The sequence below is a fragment of the Bombus huntii genome, chromosome 1 (assembly GCF_024542735.1).
Source record: "Bombus huntii isolate Logan2020A chromosome 1, iyBomHunt1.1, whole genome shotgun sequence".
Classification (NCBI taxonomy): domain Eukaryota; kingdom Metazoa; phylum Arthropoda; class Insecta; order Hymenoptera; family Apidae; genus Bombus; species Bombus huntii.
The window spans coordinates 20,220,591-20,240,646 of NC_066238.1; the positions used below are offsets into that span (position 1 = coordinate 20,220,591).

The following is a 20,056-nucleotide window of genomic DNA, read 5'->3' on the forward strand; positions in this document are numbered from 1 at the left end:
TGCGCATTTTTGTACCGTCAAGCATCTCATAAATGCATAAAAATCCACAGTCTAATTATAAATAAATAAAAACGCAAATAATTATTCCTTATTCGAAAAATGACTAGTTCCGCGAGTGAGGAACTCGCAGCGCCCCGGAGATGCTTCGCGGATGACAGGTTAAGAACCACTGCCATAAACCATAACGACACGTGATCCTCCGTCGTTCCTATTGTCGCGGTCGAACGGTTAAAAACGTTTCCCGCGTAACGAGACCAGAGGTCGATAGAGTGAAAAAAGAAAGAGGAGGAAGAAGAAAACTGTGGAGAAAGAGCCAGAATATAAGAGAGACGATGGTGAAGCGGAGAAGGGAATAATCCGGCTTTCAACCGGTGCTTTCAAGAATTTAACGTTCCAGAAAGATTACGCAACAAAACGGATAGGTTAGGGGGAGGGAGTAGGGGTTGATGGTGAAAGAGTGGGGAGAAGTGCAAGAAGAAAGAGAATGGTGGATTACGTCACGAACTCTTCTGTATACTCGTCGATCGTACGTAGTTGGTACGCGAACCGATGTATCGACTCTTCTCGAGGGGATCGGCGAATCATTTACCGGGCTGCTTAAAACAAGGCCAATCTTAATTAGGGGATGCACCGGCGGATACATTCCCATGGGATCCCCATTGTTCCCTCCCTTTTTGCACCGTTCTGCGGTACGGTGCACGCCAGAGAGAGAACACCGTCTACGCGGATGTGGTGCGTCTAAAGGTGCACGCCCCCGTGCCCCTGGGATATCAAGTAGAGTACTACCGGTCTCCTCCGGCGTTTACCATGGAACAGAATTCCTTGGATCGACGGTGGATCCCGTATGTGCGCAACGCGCATGCGCGTGGGCGAGTGACATTAATATGTTTTCGCGTGATAATGAAAGTTATCATGTTTACTATTATGGTAAAGTTTGACATAATCACATTTAGTTAGCCTTAATTCTTTGCAGGCTTAGAAATGAATCTAACACTCCATTGTATTTCATTTTTTGGATTAATATACTTTAACGTTATATCTTAATTTCATAGAAATATGACAATGTAGTCTGAAGTTTTAACTGAATTTGAATCCCGAAAGTTTTTGAAAGTAACTTATTGATTACGAATCAATCCAGAGGAAATGTTAATGAAAGGATTGATACCTAACTTGTCACCGGCAGTTCTAGCATTAAATTGAGTGTCACAGTGAAAAGATACTCATTATTCATTGTGTATGGACTTGTAAATAACATAGATTACAATCTAGCTTGATAACTCATACGTTTTTTGATAAATAAAAATAAGTGCTACAATTTCCAAGTGATACATACTTATTATTCGTTATATATTAACTAGCAATTAAAATAAATTGCAATCTAGCATGATAAATAACGCCTATAATTTCCAAGTGATATAGTATTAATTTGACGACTACGCGTTTCACGCGTGAGCGCTGCTTAACAGCCCGATAACCTGAACCAACAACTCACTGTGTTTTTATCTGATTGCTATACTCCATCAGTTCTAGCAGCGCTGACCAAACCTTACCGACCGAACAGATTGACTTAAAATTGAAAACGAGCTAAGATATCAATGCCGATATAGAAGGGTCGTATTCTTCATAGGTTATGTAGTATTTTGATGCATCAAGACATGATGCATATAGCTAACATGTTATAGCAACGGAGATTGAGTGGGGAAAGCCCCAATACGCGCATCAAATGAATGCACAGACCTGTTGTAACACCACTGATGATTCGTTTGTCGTCAACACCGGCGAAATCAGCGCGTGCTTGTTTTCTCAGAAAACAGTGGAAATAAACAACGATGGATAATTTAATTACATGTTCCTAGCGATCATGGAGTGGCTACGCAAACATGAAACCCGGCCAGATTAAATATATCCGCGTGCGTGATTGGCAAACACGTTGTGTAACGTGATATTCAACACGGTGGAACGATGATGACCAGTTGAAACAATGAACTTCACTCTTTTTCGGCATTCATATGGGCTTGTTTGTGGAACTATATAAATATTGTGAATATTGTTCCATCGAAGTTGAAGTAATTCTGATGCTTGTTATTGTAGGACTTTGTTTTATGATGGAGACTATTTAATTGAGTTCCAGGAGGTTATTGATAGTAAAAATTAAGTATGGTGCGTTCAATAAAAAGGTATTTTTACTGTAATATTTTTCGACGAAGTTTTAAGTAATTATTATTATAATGCTGTAACTACAATAGGGAAATATATATTATAGCGAAAATAATTATGGTAAATCTCGAGGTAACAAATAAAATCACTAGACTTTCCATTAATTTATTAGAAGGTAGGATTCTTTAAAATTTCTTAATGGATTTATTTTTAATATGTAGGAACGTTAGTAGATTGTTTAATTTGTTGTACTAAATGTTTGCTTTTAAATAACAAAATAAATAGATCTGTGCAAGAAAGCAAGAATATCTAAATGCTCGATGAAACAAAAAGATTCGTAGTCAGCAACATTTTAAATCAGTGATTTCATTTCAAAGGCGGCCAAAGAACAAAAGCATTCACTACACGCTTCATTTTCTTCACCGTACCTTCCTACTGTCCCGCCCCTGGCCGGATTTTTCATTTCTTAAAAGCCTGCCTATCTCTATCCCTCATCGTACAATCCAAATTAAAACTATCTGGGACAACAGCACGAAAACCTGCCAATATAACTACATATCAATACCATTTTCTCCACCTTCCACCCGCCCCCGCCCCTCTCTCAACTCAGTCAAACAATTCCACCAGTTAAATGGCGCCAATGAATCGTAATAAACAGCAATGGGAAATTATACTCTACTAAATCACAAATTCAGTGATGAAGGCAACAATATGAAGTATTTCATATTTCCTTTTTAAATTTTGTACAACTTTCCCTTAGATTATTTAAATTTATATTCTATAACCAATTTGTAAAATAAAAATAAAATAAATTTTATCATTAACAAAAATATAGTTATTTTATATTTAGATATTGGAAAATTATTTGCTGTTTGAGACTACAAAAACAATCTTGTTCACGGTTGCACAAACCTAAAATGATTACTATTTTATATTAGTAATCTTGTAAACATAGATAATATCAAAAATCTACTACTTCTACTATTATTGCTATTAATCTACTACTATTTTGCATTCTAAACACTAAGCTCCCTTTCAAAATCTCTGGTAACTAATATTACTTGAAAAAAATAAAAATAACGATAACAATTCATAAATTCAAGGACTACCATTTTATACGTCAATTTCCCATCAGTAAAAGGTAAATAATATTACTAACCTTTACTCCTATTTTTTAATCCAATTCAAAAATCTCACTGATATCACTGGTAACCAAAACAGTAATAATAATACTAATAACTCGTGTAAATTGGAGATTCCATATTTCCTCATGTACCATCATGTCCACCCTCTCCCCGCTAGGACCCACTCATCGGTATAGACAGCACGGTGGTGCGCGAAAACAGTCAGTGTTGGTTCAGGCGTTGGTTTTGCGGTGGGTTAAGGCTCGTTCACGCGTGAAACAAGGAGTCCTGGCCTGGGATCTTAACGCTCGGTTTGACAAACGTTCTCGTTGCTTGCATTAGCATATTGCGATTTACATTTCCCTGTATTATCGACCCCTAACCATTCACGTTGTTTTGTTCAGCCTCTGTATCTATCCGTTTCACTCTGCCCCCCTCCCTTTCTCTCCTGCTTTGAATTTCGTGTATTTCGCCTAAAGCAAATAAGAATAGACGAATTGCGTGAAATAAAGGACGTTATGATCTTGGTATAACACCGAGTTGATGGAAGAAGAGGCATGCGACGCAAACGATACCGAATGTCTATAACCGTCTATCCATAACCTGATTCAATTTAACTGAATCGGTTTATGGTTAATCTATGGCTGGGGAAAAGGCTAAATATTATGGGGAGAATCATTTGAAGAGTTGATGGAGAAATCAGGAGAAGTCAGTGTTTGGGAAATTGAAGAAAATTGAGATTATTGATATGGTGTTAAGATTTTATTTGCTTTCCTTTTTATTCTTTGTCGCTCAACTGAGCCATCTTGCAGAACTGAGCTAATATTATCAATGAAACTTTACTGACAATGCATAATAATAGCAAGTTTGGCAATAAAACTAATGAAATAATATATGCAAATTTTACAAATTAGAAGTTATATTCCACAAAATTGACAGTATATAAGGTAGGAGTCTGTGCCAATGAGTTTGATAAATGATTTAATTGAATTGATGAAATTGGAAATAACACTCATCATTGATTTCTTATTAGACTTTGAAATTCTACTTCACTTATTCTTTCGTCACATTAGACCCTACATATATTTACTAATCGACTTCTAATTTCTTAATTAATAGTTTACAATGAAATTGAAAATTTACTATCGATGTTTGATTAAATCTGAAAATTCTATGAATTTCACTTTCTTCACTCTCACTTCGCTTCTTACAATTCAATAATCAAATCGTAATTTATTAATTATTAGTCTATATCAGCAAGCAAGAAAATTTTGTCAATAAAAACGAACAGTAAAACTGTCGCGCCCTCAATCGTGAAAGAATAGAACTCATGAAAGGAGGATCCGGAAACTATCGTAATACAAACACCCGTTGGCTGATCATCATACAATGTTGCAGCTGATTACGAGCAACCACGCGTGTCTGCACAGCAAATCACGCTTCTACACTCTCTATACACTCTGTCAATGGCATTCTTTTCCGTGAGTAGGTGGTTACAGAAGAGACCATAAGAATTACCGTGAATCCCGTACCAACGAAACAAGTATGTATTAGAGATACCAGAAAATGCTACTCCCGTGTAACAGGGAATTCGAGATAAGTGGCAATATTAAAATCGTGCTGCGAATCCATCTTGCGCCTGTGTACCTTCCGTTCGATTCGCTTTAGGGATCGCGATTCCGTTAGACTTCCTGCCGGCTAAAGGCCACTCGAGTGTTTCGGGGTCAATAGTCGAATTTCCTCGAGGGGAATTACTTTCTACGATGGTTTCTTTCTCTTTGTATGGCACTTAGAACCTTCGTGTGAAGTGGCATGCTTGTCTTATATCTACTGCTATCTGAAATATATGTAGTTTTGTCTCTTTTAATTTTGAGGTTATAACGTTTAAGTCCGATTACATTTTACATCTTGGAATTATTAGATAGCAGAAATTCTTGCTTGTAAGCAATATTAAGTAATAATAATGAGTTTTACGTTATATTAATTTATTGCTACAGTCCTGATATAATAACAGATTCTAGATCTGATCCTAATCTTACCTTCTACGAATCACACTATTAATTTACAGTATTAGTACTAATAAAAAAACGTATCCAATTTCCAAATTATACGATACGTAATTAATAATATTTGGATTTATCCTAAAACAAGTGTCTATAATACATATTCAACAATCTACAAGACTATATTGAGCAATCGAAACCAGTCGTTCGCAAGTTCTACTCACCAAACACATCCTTCACTTCTAATCTACCTATACACCTCCAAAAAGAGCCAAATACGTATTACTTTCTGAGAAGACATAATTCATAAGTGGTTGAAGCGGAAACGAGCACTGGATTATCCCGTATAAATTCATCCGGCAATGGCCTGATAAAGAATGCGCCCGCCTATATATAACCTGTGCGAAACGATCACCGAAAGCCAAAGGCGGATCGTTGGGTCCGTTGGCGAAATGGATGAGAAAACAGTGGGCAGAGGGCGCCGCGTGCTCGTGGACAAACCACGACGGGAGGGGCCACGCGTGTGGGCGGCATGGCGGGTGTCGACGAAGGCATCGGAAGCGCGATTTATCGCGCGCGCACTCCGTGAAGAAAGAGTCGTTCTGCTGGTGGTCGTTAATTCTTGTCGCACGTGTCCCACTGCTTTGATCACGCGAGTATGCTAATTGCCGTCCGACGCCCACTCGCCGCCAAGGCATGGGACATTGCAGAGAACCAACAGGAAGAAGAGGAAGAAGAAGAGGATGAAGGGCGGAAAAGAAGATCGAGGTACTGCAAAGAGGAAAAGGAAGAAGAAAAATTAGAGGAAGAGAAGAGACTTTGACTTGGTCGAGTGGATGGGTTTGCCGCTCTCCACCGGCATGTACACTCTGTTGGCACATGCGCGAGCTCCGGTCTCCAGACACCGAGACTACACGCCGAGAAGCGTGCATGGGATAATCGGGTTGTCTTGACTTCTTGTCGCAGATCCTCTTCGACACGTAGATTCGTTTCAGGGAGGGGGCACCGAATGAATACGCTGAATCGCTTTGATGGCTGGTTCCAGTATAAAGATGGATTTTTATAGAGGTGATTAGAATGAAGGCTTGAATAGAGAGCAGGGTTTGGCATAATAAATAGGAGGAATATTACATTTTACGTTGCTGCAGCAAGTTCGATATAGTTTGAGATTAGAAAAAGAGTTATGGTAAATAAATCCTAATTCGTCATGCTATTGTAAGTGTAGAGTATGTATAGAAAAATGAGCTTATTTTAAAGCAATTCGAGGTCGATGTACTTATTAATGTGATTAGTTGGTATATTAAGATTGTTTTCATAAAGAAATTTAAGATAAAGAAAGAATTGAGTTTTACATGTACATGTATGTTTGGGAATTAAATGCTGGAAGGGATAACAGATTCCATTATCGAAAACGCTGTTTAAGTTTGAAGAGTAAATTACAGTAGATAAGACAGATTACAAATATCGTGTTAGAGTCACACCTGCAGAGACTTTATTCGAAAGCAAATTGTAAACTTTCGATAGAAACGTTTCAGAGAAATGAGATTCGATTACCGGAAACCGAACTTGATCAAATATCATAAAATAATCCAATTCCCAAAACCGTGTTTTATCCCCGAAACTCACAATTCCTGATATATCTAATTTCATAGAAACACGACTTGTAGAAAAACTTGTAGAAAAAGTACACAAAATTCAATAGTATATGTGAGAGTTACACAATCTACACTTTCGAATACAATTCTTTCCCACAAAAACCTTCCATTTTGTATTGCAGTTTCTATGAAAACAGGTAATATACCAAAGCGATTCTCAACAAGGAAACAAAGTATACCTGTGGTTTTCCAAGCGGCCGGTGAGAGCAGCGGTGCACGCGCCGCTTGCAGAAACGTTTCGTAAATTCGAGGAACGGCTGGAAAGAAGTGGCCGCGGCACAAAGCGTGCCGACACGACCGGGCCCGTTTGCCCCGCGGAGGTAATTGTCTTCTTGGCCGCACGAGAGCGCACGTATTCCGCGAGTAAATACACACCGAGAGGCTGGCTTACGTATAGCGTTCTCACGGGACGGAGAATAAATACCATGGCCCGGTCTGTTACCGACTTTTCGTTTCCTGGATACGGTCTGCTGGAACATTTCTCTCGATCGCGATCATCGATCCTCGATATAGGAATTATAGGTTATAGTGGACGGAAAGAATGTTTATAGCTCCTCTCTATGGATAAAATTACTGCTAATAATAAAGAGAAACTTTTGAGTCATTATAAGTAAAACATACTATTTTAAGTACTTAAAGATGACATGAAATATCATAGAGATTTAGAGAAAATTATATAACCTACTATACAGATTGAAAAAACAGAAAAAAAATTGCAATGTAAGTAATAAACAGAACATTATATAAAGATGATTGTTGAGGTTAGAAAGTTTGTTCGAAGCGGCACGTGTCTATTTTTCTCTTCGATCCCCAGCACAGACCGTAGAACCCGTCGAAAATTTATCGAGCGCGGCTGTACAACTTCTTTTCATGATTATTCTCAGCATAACGTGCCACATCTCTCTTTGATCCTTCGTGACATATAAATCGGAAAGAACACACACCGCCGAATATTTATGATATTCGAACGAGCAATTCTTTTTTAACTTAAAGAAGACTTACCCTAATAAAACCTGAGTTTTAAAAAGCAGATAGTCTGTACGTATTGATTTGTTTTTTTTTCAGTAGATCGGAAAGATGAAATATAATTTTATTATTGAAATTTATTTATTTTATTTCTTCTTCTATACGTAAATTCTTCCCGTACATTTTTTAATTAATTATCATTAATTACAATAAATTCTTATTCTGAAACGCTTTATAGTACCAGCATCTTCTTTTAATTCGAGATCGACAATCATATAATCTTGATTAAATAGTTGAGTTTAAAACTTTGAAAAAGCGAATTAACCAACTGGGGTACAAAAACTAGGAAGAAGAATGTTATCTGTCCCTAATTTATCAGACGGACTTGTTATCCTTGAGATTCAAGTCTGACAGGCTTGTGATTTTTGTGTGGTGCGAACGAAAATTGAAAGTACGGTTTTCTAGTTGTGTACATGCGCCTATACTCACATTAACTTCACTATTTCCGTACGAGTTCGCTAAACGTTCTGTTATGTGTGTTTTTAAATAACGGCAGTTTCTAAAACAAGACGATGTTTGCTAGAATTACACATCTAATTCTTCAACACATTTCAGAATCCGAACCTTGTCCTAATTACTAAATTACCCTATTTAAGATATTCGAGTACTCATATTATTTAACTAATTAGGTATACAAGAACCACAGACTGCAAATATGTATCAATATTGTACCAATACTCCAAACTACTTCGATTGAAGCACTCAACATGTTTAAGTGCTCAAAGTACTAAGTGGACGAGTGTACAACGTCCAGGTACACAACTTTCCTCTTCCTAAAGAGAATTTTCTATTAATTTTAAATCAACAATATTAAAAGGATCTAACGTAAATATTGATCCAAACATACAATGGAGATGACTGTACAAACAGACAACAATTTATACGAATTTATAAAAATTTAGCTAATTACATTGTGAAATATTTTAGTTTCAATTTTTTCATAATAATATAGAACATAACAAAAATGTGTATTTTCTTTTCCGTAATATGAGACTTAAAAATTCTTTCTTTTTTATATTTTGCTTATAAATCTATATCTTAATTTCTTACATTACGCTCCCTAAAATATTATTATGAGTATTAAATACAAATGAAATTAATTTAAGTTTAGTATAAAGATTTCCCCTATTCGAACGTTCGCCACTGTAAAACATATCTTGGTACCAATCCTAACAAAAGTATTAAGTTCCGCTAGAACGAAACAAAAACGGGTCTGCGAAATAATTGTAAACAATTGCGAATCGAATAACACTTTTCAATATTGAATAGCTAATTGGATATCTATCGTGAAGCGATACGAGATGGGGTGGCTATCGAAGCCTCACCAATCGCGTGGAGTTAATTCGTGTTTGTGTGCGTGGCACACGATGCTGCATCATGCACCGCGGTGCATAATAGCGCGCTGCATCAACAACGATGTTTACCTCGGCGTAATATACAAACAGATGTATCTCGACGCGGAGAGCTTTACTTGCCGCGGATCATTTTACACGGACGATATTTCCGCAAATTATCCTCACAGTATGCTGTTTCCCTCCCTCCGCTACCCCCTTTGGGCGAAACCATTCGATTTGGACTGCACGAGAGAGTAATAATTCTGTCCATTAAGCACCGACCACGTCTGTGATCTGATAGAAAATGTTTTATGGATCGCATGATGTACTTTTCACTAATGGTGTAACTAGTGACTCTTTTGTTTTTTTAATAATTTTTTTTTTTAGATGGAACGAAAATTGAGATGACAAATTTTAATGTCATGATCAAATGATACTGTACGTAGTTGTTTTGTTACGGTGATACGGATATCGTTTTTCGTTTATACACCGAGATATTTCTCTCTATGCCTTCTTATCGTATTACCGGTGCTCTTTGACAGCGGTGTATCGTGATGTTACGTATGTTTGTTATTGACATTTAATCCTTTTTCAACATAATAAAATGGGGAATTCAGGATGGACAATTGAGAAAATAATCGTGTCTTTGTTATTATTTTGCATTTCTATTATCGAATGTAGAAATTTAAAATATTAGGTGGTCCGAAAAATTTCTTTCGTTTTATAAGGAAATAATGGACGCACAACATTTTCTGTTTTATATTATTTTATCGAATTACGTGTGATCCATTTTGTTCTATCAAAATAAAGATCACAACGATCGATAGATTAGGTTTCATGTTTGTATAAAGATACGTCGTTGTAAAAGACGTGTCGGTAAAAGAAAGACACTTTTCGGACAACCTAATACTATACTTGATGGGCCACAGTGTCAAAGAATTAAATATGGCATACTTTTTGTTTAACTTAAATTAACCTTAACAAATACTTTTGAAGATAATTTTCTAAAGTTCACAGCATTCCGAACTGTAAAATCATTTTCTTAGAGACATTTTCTTACATTTTCTACATTTTCTTAGAGATTTAACTTTCTGTATTTTATATCTATAAACTACTTTAATCTAATATTCACAACAGATACATAAACTAAATTTTTACAATAAAATTCAATTTTCTGAAATGTACATAATCAAAAACTTCATAATTCCTATATTTCCAAATTTAAGTCAGACCAAACTTTGCCCAATTTACCACAACAAACAAGTCTCGACTCTCCGCCTTCGACTAGGGAGAAACTTAAAATCTCTAGGCGACACGGTTCTATAGTCGTTTCTTCTTCTTTACGCAGGCCCTTTTCTCCACGAACAGAGTCGAATATACAGAAAACTGGCAAGATCAGACTGTTCTCGACATGCTTGCCGACTTTTTGGAAAAAGGAGAAGGCAGAGGTAAGGTAACCGACACAGAGAAGCGGCCAAGCAGGGAGGCGTAGACACGTTGGTTCACGGGCCATTGAGTCCTTGGAAACTCTGATTAGCTCTTTCGTTTCTTATTGGAAAACTTTCATTGCGCCACAACAAGAAGGGAGAAAATTCCATCTCGTTCCGTGACCGGCTCAATTTACCAGAAAATTCCTTATACTTCCTACCAATTACCCCAGATGTTTACCCGCTAAACTCGCTCTCCGTCTGTCTGATACTTTTTGGTTATCTCTCTTCGTATTGGGATTTTTCTGGTGACTCGGTATCTGTTGATTTAGGCCGCTTAAGGTGATTTATCTGAGTAAATTGTCATCGAAGAAAGTATAAGGACTTTGGGCTGAAAGGTTAAGGGGGATATTTTTCAATTACTTGAAAATGTATACAATAAGAAATACTATTCTGCAATTGAAAAATTACAGCTTATTCCATATTAATAGTACTGTATTGTGATATACAGTAAAAACGTCATAGTAAAACATAAGTACTAAAATACATTATAGAATGCATGATGCTATGCTACACAAAATGTAATGTATAATATAATGAATTTTATGCATTTTAAGTTATGACTAAATCTTACCATAACCTTAAAAATGTAAGGTGATTATGTATGGTACAATGTTGACACATCCACCACATAACGGTCATTGGTGACTGACGAGGTGTAAATGTCAAGTTCTGCGCCAGCTATCGGTGATTGTCGTGACAGTAAATGTGTTAACCTGTTAACCAGTGGAATCCGTCATCACTTGTATGTAGTAGACATAAGTGAAAATGAAAGAGATGATGTAAGAACAAGATCATTTACGCAGATAAATTGCTTTAATACAAATTAAAGTATTAGTATTTTCTTATTTCACATACGAATGCTTCTCTACAGTAACATGATCAGTGTGAAAGATTCCATAAAGGTAGAATCAGGAAAACAGAAGCTCCTTGATACACATAACTGATTGTAGATACTCACATTTTAATGTTTCAACGAAAGTGTCCATTGACAGATCTCCATTCATCAAACCAAAAACCATTTCTCTTTTATCAATCAAAATAACTAAAACCCACTTTAAAAGTTCTTAAAAAAAGAACTAAGACTTAAGAAGGATAGCACTTGACAAGACTACTTAATTGCACTGAAAACATATCGCGAAGCTTCTAACACGCATGTCCAAACAAACAGGAAACAGATTACCACTAATCTACAATTTCAAACATCTACTAATCTAGTCTATCTCATACTACCTTAAAACACTTTAAACGTATGTTTTAATTTAAGTTTGATCGATTAATAGGATTAAAAATAAATAATTGGCGGTATCTACAAATTTCTTTATCTGCCAAAATGTTGTTTTCTTTCCTTTCAGGAATTTTACTTTTACCATTGACTAAGTATTTATAAGATCCGCGCTCTTACTCAGCAAATCTGTATTAACGATAAATATGATTTAGATTTTTTTCCTGAATATTTTCAACTACAGTCTAATTTTCTTATACGATTAGTATGAATTAGATTAGAATCCCCAAAAACGTACGACATTAAGGAGTATCCCGTTCGTGGAATAATTAAAGGTTCCCGTGAAAAATCTGCGGGTCGGGGAAAACGGGCGCAACCGGATGTGCAATGGGCTAGGTAGGTTGCGTGAGCATTGACGAGAGCATGGTCGAGGCCGTGGCGAGGCTAGAGAGACTCGGTATTTTATGGTGAACGCATTTTATTGCCCGTGGCTGCCGCATAGGCGGTGAGGTTCAAAGGACCGACCGGAACAGTAAAAGCTAGTTTAACGGTGCTAACAGCGGCCGCAACACGCCGAATGTATTACTAATATTACTATACCTCTTGAGCCCACTACTTTTCTTCAGTCCATTCGTTTCACGCGTACACCCATACGCATCCATATTCCACATAATACGTATAAAATACGTACGAAGGTATAGACAAATATTCAACATATCGAACTATATACCGATATAATATGTACGTAAGAACAAATCTAAACTAAACTAGTATGTACAAATATAAGTAGGAGAAAAATATGTGAGACAAATATAAACATACAAATATGAAATATATGAATATGTGTACATAAACATTGATAACAAAATACAAATATTTGTGACGTATAGAAATATGCACAAACACATGACATCGTGGATAATTTTTGATATTACAAAGAAGAATATACAAATACATGTAACACAAGCATTACAAGCATTTACAATAAGGATAGTATCATGTATGTAGTATGGTTACTATACATAAGCATCTATGACATCTGTACATATATAGGCAAATACACACGTACAGGAAGCCACACACAGCATGCACAAATATACACAAGCATTTATAACATATGCAAGTATATACAACCATACAATGTACACGACAGGCACAATGTGCCCATACACAAACACAGCAAACGTATAGGCACATTTCGTTTGTTTCTTTTCCACACTTATTCTCCGTTCTTTTCTTTTTCTTGTTGTGGAAGTTACAGCCGCCACCACGATCCGGTATCCCTGTCGATAGCAGGATAATTTACGGCCACGTGCGGCTTTAATTAAATTTTCTAGCTACACCGAGCTCGGCAGGTGAGTGACAGTGGCACTGGTCTTCGACGAATGCGGCGACGGAAGTACCGGAACGAAGACGTATGCGAGAGCCATTCAGTGGATTGGTGGAAATAAATTGTTGGGCGAAATTGAGGTGTTCTATTGTCGTTCGAAACGTGATAGCGAATTTTCAAAAAAGATTTATATTTATTAGTAAAATAAATTCTTTCTTTTATATTGACAATTTTGTATACAAATTTTATAAAGTTCTCATAACTATTTCACTAATTTTTTATTTTTAAGATATCCATGATTTATAAACATTTTTTGTAAATATTAAGAAACTTTTGAACGTATATAAAAAATAACTATGCATTTTTGCAGTGAAAAGATTGATGATAGATTAGTGAGATTATGGTAAAGTGAACGTAAGGGAGCAATAAAGTCATGGACTTCAGAAAGGTGTATTACACGTTTTATGAACAGAGAATTAACGTTAATAATATAGAGAGAAACACTAGCATTAAACCTAATTTCGAAGTCATTTTTGCTTTTCATAAAGATTGATACCTTGGTGAACTTAATTTTTCTAATCAAAATCACACCTTTTATCTGCCATCTGCTTTTACCCGCCAGCAAGTTCAAGTTCAACGATCTTACAACATCCACTGATCGCTTTGTATTAATTTACCACTTTAATGTTTATGCAAAACTAGTTTTTAAATACATCATTTTTTATTATTAGCTAATAGAAGTTTAAACTTTATTAGAGAAAATATGGAAATATCAATAGAAAGAATAAAAGATTCGTTATTCAGGATACTCACACACATCTGTAGGAAAGTAACCCGACTCTTCAAGTACTTAATAATTCTAACTTTTCAGTGCTTAATAATTACAACATTAGATTTCACTACTCAATACTTACTCGTCAATTCTCCTTTAATTATCAAACATAACCTATAAGATTACACCTCCCTCTGTGTAACATAAGCTATATTAAAAAACAAGAAAACGGTAACACCGACGACAAAAGTATCACACAAGAAAAAACAAAGAATGCCATAATTCTATATTAATTAATACAGTTTATGCCCCTTTACCCTTACCTCTTTCAAATATGGAAGCTAAGAAATTTTTTAATACTAATAGTACTAAAAATTGTCTTTCTCAAATCTTGTATTTTACACTTTTAACGATTAAGACAAGAAACGGATTTACTGCTACAATTACTTAATAATAATTTTTTTACTTATGGATTTTTTATTTTTTAAAGTTATTTGAAAAATTTCTTTATTATACAATACTTACATTTTCAAGAATTATATTTAACCTATTTGAAATTGCTGTATCAATACTAACCTCCAATTTCATGATTATAGAAATTTCTGGTTAATAGATGACCTGGTTAAGAGGTTTCAAATACTCATATTTATAATATTTACATTGGCATTTCACTATATAATAATTATAAAACAGAGATAATATAAAAGTTATCTAACCTGAATGTCATAACCTATAAAGATTTATCCTCACCAACTGACCTTGAATTGCACTCCAGTATCGTCACAAAGTTTGCCATTTCCCGTGATAATCTTGCGATGAATGTACAGAAAGACAAATATACAACACAGAGTCTATTAACGTGCGATGTTCCCCGGTTACAAAGCGATCACAAGGATGCGAGATTCGCGGCATGATCCCGTGCAGGAAGTGGCCCGGTTGTGCTTATAAATAAGCACCGTTCAGACCAGGCGAGGAGGACAGCCTCACTCGGCGAGGATTAAAATTGATTTCGTGTTTATGAAATGTCGCGGATACCTTGGCACGATCCGCCGCCTCCGTTTCGTCGCCCGTGGCGGACTTCCACCTTCCGAGAATAGACGCGATTTAACCGCGACTCTCGATGCATTCAGGAACGCGAGAAATAGCCTCAAGGATTTACAGAGTGGTCTCGACGTGATGCAAACGTAATTGAGAAAAAATGAGGAATTTTTTATCAAGAATCCTCTTTAGATAAACTTAATGACATAACAAGATATGAAAGTCTAGGCATAAATAAATTTCTAAGTTTTAATAAATAGATCGTGGATGTTTATGTACAGGTATGTACATATATGGAAAATGTTAAGGTGCAAGAATTTGCAGAAAGGACATAATATAAAAAGACGTGTTAAGACATTCACAATAAAATATATGTTATAGATATAAGCGTAAATCAAACTATTTATTCATATTTTAGATTTAGAAATTTATTTATGCATCATTTTTGGGTTATGTTATATCATGAAATTTATGCTAATAAAATAATTAAAAATACACACGGTGTTTCCTTCCAATATATATGTGTATGTAGTTAACACGAAACAGTACCGCCAATCACAGCAAAGAATATACCGACAGGGCGTTATCGCTGGCGGCATTGCCTTTGAGTTGACTAAACAGCGATAGTATCAGTATCACCTTTTATAATACACATATATTATATTGTGAGTATATATGCCTAATCTTTAATCCCATGCATCAAAACAGTTTATGGTTCAGAGATGACCCAGTTATCAGGTCAAAGAAACCTTTAAGGTTGATTAAATTGAAACAAGACTGCAACATCTTTTCTAAAAATACCTATACAAGTACATCTCAGCAAAAAATCTATCAAAAAGACCACAAATATAAAACTACACTTTTTAAATCATCAAGATAAAAAACCAAGAAAAAAGCAAAAGTAGCATTGAAATCATAAATTCATGCAAAATACCTTCTGAAATATTATCCACGGATTGGGCAGAGAAAGAGAGCTTAAAAACCACCAACACGAATTCACAATTTTAAACCATCAAATAAAGAACAAAACAAGCACCATATATTAAAGATATATTAAAATCATAAATCTCTACGTAAAGAGAGATCTTTACTGGAGAAAAGGCTTTCAAGAATATTATCCATAGGTTAGAAAGAGAGAGAGAGAGAGAGAGAGAGAGAGAGAGAGAGAGAGAGAGAGAGAGAGAGAGAGAGAGAGAGAGAGAGAGAGAGAGAAGGATCATGGAAGCGGCTTTTTGCTTCAGGAGCATTCCCGCGGTACTTATTAACGAGTACGATCCGACCGCACGTCACTCAAGTGCGTCGTTTTGCCGGGTGAACTTTATAAACCGGCCCTGCCCGATATCGGAAATAGGCTCAGAGAACCGGCCGGCAGGCATTAGCGTTGTGAATTTGGCGACTGCTTGATCCCCACCCTAACCTAACTCCATCCGCCATTAACGATTCTCGATCGAGCTACGTTCGTTAGGTTGTCCAGCAGGCCGTCGGATCACGAGAATTATCGAGATGCTGGACAGCTCGGAAGAAGGATATTTAAATCCACTTCTCTACTGGCCCGGTATCCCGACGACCATTCGCCAGTATATCGCAAACATCGACCTCCGTGCAACCGATACACACGCCAATGAGGATTTTATCGACTTCTAATTTCGACTCGCGAGAGCGGCCCTTAAGTGTTTTACAGGGAGGTGTTGCTTGGCCAGGTAGTAAGCGGTGATCCAAACGATGTATCGGTTTCGGGTAGAAGCTTCGTCGATGGCGATTTGATGTTTCTTTGGATAGGTAGTAGTAGTTTTGGCTTGACAAATTTACGGGAAATTGTCGAACTAACCACAAATAGGGATCAGTATGGTTTTATGGAGATAATATGTTGATGGGGTTCTGGGCTTGGTAAAAATATGGTTTCCATTATAGTAGACGATACGTGGAAGCGAAAAGAACAAAGATAGATTCAGTGATTTCGAGTAAAGCAACATTAAGGAACTTCTGATTGTTGGAAATGTTTTGCAACATACAGTAACAAAAGATGACAAGAGGCGGCGAAAGACTGTTGCCATTACTTCGTATTATAGTCGAATTTGAACACGTGAATTATTTAAACATTCAATGTGAAACTGAATTACAGAATGTTTCACAAAAGATCCTACTACCAATACCATCGAAATCTCAGGCCACCCTATGGCAAAAATAAACGACGAAAGAAAGGTTAGAGAAATGAAACTCAAAGGCCGCGTAAAAGCGCCCGGGAAGGCTGTGTCACTTTTAGCGAGTTGAAATTCCAAGACTGCTCGTAAAATCGCTTATCTGCGTACAGTTGAGGAGCCTACCTTTACTCCTGCAATACTGTCCACACGATTCTCTGTTCAAGAGCTATCCACCGTTGACTCTAGCTCTCGATTCTCGTCCCATAAATATTATTCAGATTTGCATTCCGTGTCTTGTAAGAATATCGAATTTGGTCGACAAACAATCTCACGAGTTCCCATTCATAGAATTTCTTTCTCGTGGAAATATTTGGTGCATGCACGGAGGAAGTGGACGATTCCGCGTCTCCTCTTGCGATCTGGCCTCGATTGTTGCGTTCCGCGACGAAAGTGGAGTGGGGATAAGAGGGTGGGGAGGAGTCAAGGATGCACGGCCACGCGAACGGCTAGGATTCCAAGGAAGACCACTTCGGTGCAATCTACGCCGGAACTCCTCTCCTCAGAGAGAACCAGACCGTCTTTTCTTTTATCTTATTACGCCGAATATTACCTCCGGTGATCGGCTTTTCGATGGAAACCGTGTTACCCGGATTATGACCATGTGTATACCAAATTGATCTTGCCCTTGGGTATAATCTTGAGCTGATGAGGTTAGGGATTGATTTGTGTATGGTAGCCGATGTTTGGACTTGAAATTGGATGGTTGTTGAACTGGAAAGTTCATGATAAGTTTAGACTAGGCTTGTAGCGTGATTGCGTAACCTTAAACAGTACAATCTGTGTGTCATTAATTGAGCCTTCAAACTTATTGAAAAATACCTGCGCAATTTATTTTGAAGGTTATACAAGTCAAGAGCGATTATAAGATTGTTTATGATCCTGATTCTAACCTTAAAGTACTATGTAGTATACATGCATCTAATTTTCGCTTCGTCGCTATTTCGTTATTATTTCACAAAAATATAACAGAATTCCTCTTCTGTACCATATAACTATGAAACGAATTTCAACAATTAGAAAGGAAACCCCATATAAAATAAAAGGTCATGAGAATCAAGTGCCAACAAGATTTCATTTATAAGAAACTTTCCGGTATCGCGAAAGTATCATTGCCACTCCACAGAAGGATAACGTAACTTTCGATGCAAAGAAACTAACCTCATTTCCAACCACGGAAAAGTCAATTTCACAGTGTACACCCGCTAGATAAGATTCCGCGGACACGCGTCGCGGCGCGCTGCTTTATCGGTAAACGGCTGCACGAAAAATTGTGGAGTAGGTAGGCAAAGCCTAAGAGGAGGACGTAGTCGAAGCGAGCCCGCAACTTTTCTGGCAAGAAGAATCGATCGATCGGCTCCGTCCGGTCGCTCACTTTCTTTCTTTCCTTCTCCCCATCCTCCTTCGTTCTCTCCCTCCTCAATCTGAATTCCCTGTTTCTCTTAACAGAGAGGATCTGTGCTCTTCCTTTTATCTTGCGCCGCTTTATTCCGAGTTCCGCTATCTCCAGCATCTCCGATAGATGGAATCGTTTCGTTTCGTTCACTCTAGCCGCTGATGCTGAACAAGAGGACCGGGTCCAAGAGGCGGAAAAACAGCGGCAAAAGAGAGGAAGCAACGAGAGAAGTTGGAAGAAGCCAATCTCAGAAATGAATATGACTTCTGCAAAATTCACGGAACAATCCGCGAGTCGCTGAATGCGACTTGTTTGTCTGTTTGTTTGCGCGCCTATTTCCGCTCTCATCTATATGCACGCACATTGCTGTCCAGCGTGGCCAATGAACACATAGCGTTTGGCCACTCGACGAATGTGACTGGATCACGTTTCGGTCTAAGGATCTTCATATATGGAGATTTCGACCATGTGAAGGAAAAGGTAGTTGATTGGTTAGAATGGAAGATTTGGTAGGTTGGAGGCAAAGTCGAGAGTTAGAGGTTAGGTATAGGTTTACTCTACGCTTATGTGTTGTGTTGTTTTGTAGGAAAGGTAGAAAGTGGAAAAGGTCATATTAAATACTGCCGGTTTCTTTGTCAACTTTATTATCTCTAATCTCTCTAATGCTGGTATGCTGCAATTAATATAAAATCTAATCGCCACAATATTAAACCTTAAATGTTCTTTATAAAATTTCTAACCTAAAAGGAGAATTTTAGTTGATTCGGAATCTAAATATTGAACGATATTTTCTTCCGTAAAGTATTATAATAATAACGTTATATTTCCTACACCAGTTAATCTGCGTTATAAATTAACAACCTGAAAAGATTTTAGAAACTAATTCCGAACCTAAACTCAACTTAAAAAGATTTTAGAAATTAATTCCGAACCTAACCCCAACCTAAAAAGATTTTAGAAATTAATTCAGAATCTAAATATTTAATACCATTTTCTGCTATACAGTACTACAATAACATTACAGTTCGCACACCAACGAATTTTAAAGCGCCATTAATAAAATCATCTTCGCCAGATGCAACGTCACATAATAATCCAGACGAAAAAGAGAAAACGCAGAAGATGGATTCGCGGACGAGAAAGCACGCGACCAGGCGTGGAGATGCCACGTTCCCGCGGGAGGAACTCCAACCTTCTCCCCTAACGAATTCTTTCCTGCGATTTGTTTCTTTACTTTCATCCGCCTGCAGCCTCTTCCCCTTTGGTCTCGCCATTGACATCCACAAGTAGAATGCTGGAAACACACCGACC

General features: G+C 37.0%; 1 protein-coding gene and 1 long non-coding RNA gene across 2 annotated transcripts in view; both read right to left on the minus strand.

Moving 5' to 3' along the window:
- Window positions 1–20,056, minus strand: part of LOC126864495 (protein Wnt-1-like) — a 76,965-nt gene that overhangs the window by 32,074 nt on the left and 24,835 nt on the right. The gene's annotated exons all lie outside the window — the stretch shown is intronic.
- On the minus strand, window positions 9,657–15,180 carry LOC126864703 (uncharacterized). Its single transcript, XR_007689308.1, has 2 exons — window positions 11,361–15,180; window positions 9,657–11,117 (listed from the first exon to the last, which is right to left on the minus strand). It is a non-coding gene; the product is annotated as an uncharacterized LOC126864703 (long non-coding RNA).